The sequence below is a fragment of the Malus sylvestris genome, chromosome 2, assembly GCF_916048215.2.
Source record: "Malus sylvestris chromosome 2, drMalSylv7.2, whole genome shotgun sequence".
NCBI classification, from domain to species: domain Eukaryota; kingdom Viridiplantae; phylum Streptophyta; class Magnoliopsida; order Rosales; family Rosaceae; genus Malus; species Malus sylvestris.
The window spans coordinates 28,379,500-28,385,513 of NC_062261.1; the positions used below are offsets into that span (position 1 = coordinate 28,379,500).

A 6,014-nucleotide genomic window follows, 5' to 3' on the forward strand; every position below is an offset into this window, starting at 1 on the left:
GACCTACTTCCAGCAACACCGATACTGTCCCCAACTTGGTAATTACCACCTGCACAATCCGTCAGGTGTGGGGTTTTATTACAAAAGACCTCAGTATTAGTTGGAGTGGGATTAGGGTATTTAAACTCTTCTTTTGTCATTGATACTGTCGATGTGGGACATTTCAACACACCCCCTCACGTGGGACCCAATTAGCAGGTCACATGTGGGAGATCCACACATTGACAACTACGTGGAGCCAAGTGGACTCACCTTACACGCGGGGCCAAGGGACCCACCATCATCGCGCGGGGCCAAAATGACCCACCCATCACGTGGCAGTACGGTACGGGGCCGCTCCCTGGCTCTGATACCATGTAGAATTATAAGAGAGACAGGTCATACGACCCACTTCTAACAACACCGATACTGTCCCCAACTTGGTAATAACCACCTGCACAATCCGTCAGATGTTGGGTTTTATTACAAAAGACCTCGGTATTAGTTGAAGTGAGATTAGGGTATTTAAATTCTTCTTTTGTCATTGATACAGTCAATGTGGGACATTTCCACACTAATAAGCCTTAACAACTTTTCTCAATAAATGTTTCACCTTTGCAGCAAGGATTAATTTGTCCTTCAGTTTCTGATGTTTGCTAGTAGGGCTGACCATAAGGATTACGTGGAATTCCACGATATCCAACAAAATAATATTAACTAGCATTACCAGATTGGTAATGGAAACGGTGCAATCACTACACTCACACTAGCATAACAGACTTGCCTTGTGGCATTGGAATTCTCGAGACATACCCGACTAAGGCACCATGTGATTGAAGTATTTGAATAAACAAGGGTAATATGTCTTATTGGTGGTTAATGTCATTGACATGACTACGGGTTTGCTATTTTCCTACATGGCTTGCTCCTAAGTTTCTATGATTGCGGTTCCGTTGGCCCTAATTGTCTTGATAAGTGTGTACGACAGCAGTGCCATTATCTAATGTCTCTTTGGTATTCTAATAATGTCTGTCTCCATGGAGTAGTGAACCGGTATCTTGGAAATGGTATGATATCCATATATCACAATGTATTTTCAATATAAAGAAATCATACCGCCTAGATACTGGTTCACAACTCCCGGATACAGGACAATCTCGTCCTGGTGACAATTAACGTCACCTAGGCTGGCTACTTATTTGCAAGTGATCCCTCATTCTCGTTGTTGGAGAACTTTGCCCATTTCTTGTATTCGTCACTCCTGTTCAAGATAGCCAGAAAATACTGAGCCATTTCTTTCTCCCCAGCAAAACAATCTTGAATCGTTCCTGCATTTGGAAATGCAAACAGATGAACAGAGCATCTTAAAAAAGTCATAATTTTCACTCATATCAGTCATTCTGCAGTAAGAGTGTATGGCAAGTAACTCTATTTGTCCTCTTCACAGGAGAGATGGTATTACACCAGCAACAGAAACCCTTTTGAACCAAGTGAAGCTAAAATAAACTATCCGTAATGCTCGTACCTGTCAAGGCTAGCTTGGTGCAGACATCATGTCCAAAATATGTGGAGGCAAAACACCTGGGTTGTCCAACACGTAAATATTGGGGTGGCTTGCAATCTGTAATGAAATACTGAATGCCGTAAGCAGCTACTAATATACAGAATACAATGTTAAAATTAAAAGACATAGTCTACAAACCTTCAAGCTGCTTATATTTTTTGTCCCACCAGGATGTGGACTCACTGTAGCACACTTCAACTTTCCCTTCTCTACAATACAACCAATGTCCAATCAAGTATATAATTTATTCAACTTGTACTGATACGTAATAAATGAAAATGAAGTTTTTGTGATTATTTCCAGCTAAACACTCCCAGAAAAGAAAATTGAATGATTATGATATAAAGAGGTACCTGCTGCACTAATCCTCCCAATTCGATGCAAAGAGTTGGCAACGGCTGACTTTCCAACATTAGGAATTCCAACTAGCAATATTGTTGTGGTATGGCAGTGATCAGCTTTCTTCAATTTTCTTACTTGAGCTTGCAAAAAGTTCAACAACTGTAAGAAGTAAACTGTCCTCAATATCCAGCAAACTGAAAAATTAATCTAGGGACAAAAAATCAAGAACCAAAAAAGCATATCGTTCTGCTGTGTATGGATATTCTTGGAAAAACCTATAAATGTTTCAATTTAATAGTATGTAAGAGTTCACATGCCAATGATCACCAAGCACACGTGAATTCCAGTGAAGTAGAACAGAACAAGAAAATGCTGATCATTATTTTGAGTGCCCCAAATGTTTTAGACTGTTTTGGCATCCCATCAAACCGAGATCACACAATTGACTTTCCTACTACATTTTGGTTATAGAAGTGGGGTACATTTCATTACCTTCTGAGAATTCTGCACCTATTCCACCACAACCTTTCAGGTTTCAGAAACAGACACTTATGTCCAGTCTTTTAGTCAAAGTTTCAGTTAAAAAGTCATTTTTCTCTGCCGAAAATTAGAAAAGAAAAAAAACAAAACCTCACTTCTCCCCCTCCAGTTCCAGCACAGTGTGGTCATCGCAAAGTTGGTCCAGATAAATAGATAGATGGAAACAACTAGCAATATAGAAAATGAAAAGTGTGATTGCTTTCCATCTTTCAATTTCTTCTTCCTCTAATGAAAATGCATTTAACAAAAGTTATTACAAACAAGCATGGTAATTACATTTTACCTGCTGAATGCTCTCGTTATTATGGGCATTGACCCCATACGAAACACGATTATTTTGTTTAAAGTACTTCATCCAGTCCTACAAATTAAACAAAATATGAAATTAATAGAAAAGTAGAAATGAAAATGGTTTTTAGGAACAGGTATACACAATCTCTCAACACCGTAGTAAAAGCAAAAGGAAAGAAGCATCAGCCTCAGTTAAAAGTCAATTGACCTATCTTACAATATTTCATGCTGAGCAGCCTCTCCATAAATGGGGGTAAGGCTAGCCGACATTCACCTCTCCCAGACCCTGCGTAAAGCGGGAGCCTTGTGCACTGGGTACGACCTTTTTTATTCAGTAATTTGTCCTATAAATATAACATGAATAGAAATAAAGCAGCTGAAGAAATGCTCACCTTCAGTTGAGAAGGGTTCGCAAGGTCCATCTTATTGAACAGTATTATTCTCTTTAAGAGTGGTGTATGGTTCCTTAGTTGGTCAAACTCCGACGACAATGGAATCTAAAAGTAGTATTATTGAATTATTCGTGGTTCAGATCATATTTAGTGCAATTCTTTTCATAAAGCAGAAAAGATAAAAAAAGGAAGTATGTGAAATGATGCTATCACTGTTGAATTAGCATTTCTGAAACCACTTATGTAATATTCCCATTTAAGATTTCAAACAAACTTTTTATTTCTCCTGGAGAATATTTCAACTCAATTTTTCTTTTTCTTTGTTTTTATTCGCTAAAGAAGTAAGGAGTAAAGAGCCAACTTCAAAGCTAAAAAATTACTTTCAAATGGAAAAATCCATTACGAAAGATATGTTTCAAAAGTAAGCAAACCATATGGTTCCTCCACTCCAGATTAACCAAAAACCGAGTAATGAATGAAAACTTCGACAAAAAATTATTGCTCCATAAAAGTAAGTTATACAATAAGCTTAAACTGGTAGTGTAGAAGTAAACTTCATAAAAGAAAATTGTATAAAATTCTGCGGTCAATGAAGCAATTTTGTCAACCAAACAAATTAAGCAAACTTGAAAGCCAGATACACAGGTTGCACTACTTTTTTACAATTAAAGGGCTAAAAGTCACAAATCCAGAGCTTAAACATAGAAATCCTAAGAAAGAAAAAGAGGCTACAGTACGTGAGGCGGGCATTTCATCAAACAGTTGCAGTGCGTGCTTGACAAATACTTTGAATCACAATTACGCATTACCCTTGCGTCTCTGACTTGGAGAACGAGATCAACCAATGAGATCCGTTCGGCAATGGCGCAAGAAGCAGCAGCCATGTGATGTGAGGGTTGAACCATCCGTTTCCCTTGCTTGTGCTGTTTGTAATAGCTCTGCCTATTTGTCTTGCCAAAGTAGCCGTTGCCATTTCGCTTCGAGTTTGAAATACCGTTATTTTGCGAGTTTTAGACGTGGGCAACAGGAACCCACCCTTATATGTTGGTTTTGACGCTCTTCTATAGTAAAAATCTTTCGGATAATGTTAGTTTAATTTTCACAATATTAATATCCATGAGATATTGAGATTAAATGAAACGTGTCATATTTAGGCCAAATTTATTTTGTGGTCCCTGTGGTGATACGACACTTTCAATGTGACTCTCGTGGTAAATAAAGTTGTTAATTAAACCCTCGTGGTGAGCCCTGTTAGCAATTGAGGTCCAAATCCAAACTTTCGTTAGTCTTCCGTTAAATAAACTCGCTTGACTATCATATGGAGAGGTCATATTCATCCTTTCATTCCAAATTACATCATATGCCAAGGACATCTAGTATTGAAATTAGATTTCACATAAAAGAAGCTTAACGATGTCGAAAAGTGAAAATGGGAGATAATTTAAACAAGTGAAGATGGCAACTGCAACCACTGAAGGTCCAATAGGTGAATGCAATATCAGTCAGTTGGAAATTCAATGCAAGTGCATATATCGTTTATTTTGTAATTATGCGCATATTATGTAGACATTTGGATGTTATTTTGTTATTCTAATAATTTATTCTACAAATATAATATATAGTGTAAGGAGCAAACAACCGTAGAACATGTTGCAAGTTCAGCTCCATCGATTGTATTGCCTACAATAATACCATCCAGTGCCAACTCTGCCAATGCACCTTAGAGACCTCCTCGATTAACCTCTGCAATATCATCCAATGCTAAAAATCCTTGGAAACCTTCTGAAATGGCCCCAATGCACAACATACAAAATCAACAGATGAAAAAGCATAGTACCTTGCAATAGAAATGATGAAGTGGAGGGAATTAATTATTTTTGGGAAACTAGATTATTTGTTAATTTTGTGAAAGATGATAACAGTATAGCAAAAGCTTAACAAAGAAGTCATGGCGTCTTAGAGAGAGAAACAAAAAATATGAGAGAAATCAATTGTATTACTCAACTAAATGAATTAGTTACAAAGAGAAAGCTCAATAGCTATATATAGTTTCTAGAAAACTTAATGAGTAAGTAACCTTTTCACTAACTAAACTCATAAACTCACAAGAGACATATTTTCATTGTCTTTTTGTTATGATGAACCACAATATATTGTGGAAGACATACTTTTGTCTTTGTTATTTTTTTTTATGTTGGACATATGCTTTTGTCATTAGTGTGCAAAATATATTATTGTCTGGGAAATGATGAAGTTGTTTGTTCTTTCTTGAATGGTTAATGTAAATTATCTCCCTTTTTCACTCTTCGACGACGTTCAAGCTTCTTTTATGTGAAATTTAATTTCAGTTAAATCCTAAGTAATACTAGATGTCCACAACATACGATATAATTTGGATTGAAATGACTAATTTGACCCCGCCATGATAATCACGTGAGTTTATTTAACATAAGTCTAACAGAAATTTGGATTTGGACCTCAATTGCGAACACTGCACATCACGAGGATTTAATTAACAATTTTTTTTACCATGAGGGCCACATTGAAAGTGCCGAGTCACCAAACAGACCACGAAAAAAATTTGGCCTACATAAAATTGAAACCACACAATCTAACGCACAGATAGAGATTTGTAACTGATTACTTGTACTGTGCCGCTTGCAAATCTCTCTAATAGAGAGAGGGCTGCCAATAGACGTGTGTTCCATCTCTCTCATCTATATTAGAGAGATGGTACAAATGAGGTACACCTAGATGATAATAATAGCATTTTTGTTTGTTTGGTGACTTTATAATGCTCATGAGGAGTCCAGTTCTAATTAATTTAGATTAAATTCGTTGCTACTAAGAAATCTCTCGCCCAAATTTATCATAAAGGCCCAAGAAAAAAAAAAGAACAAAAGTGC

General features: G+C 36.8%; 1 pseudogene; it reads right to left on the minus strand.

Moving 5' to 3' along the window:
• Positions 1-563: 563 nt before the first annotated feature.
• Positions 564-4,157, minus strand: LOC126586566 (DAR GTPase 2, mitochondrial-like; annotated as a pseudogene).
• Between the last annotated feature and the right edge of the window lie 1,857 nt (positions 4,158-6,014).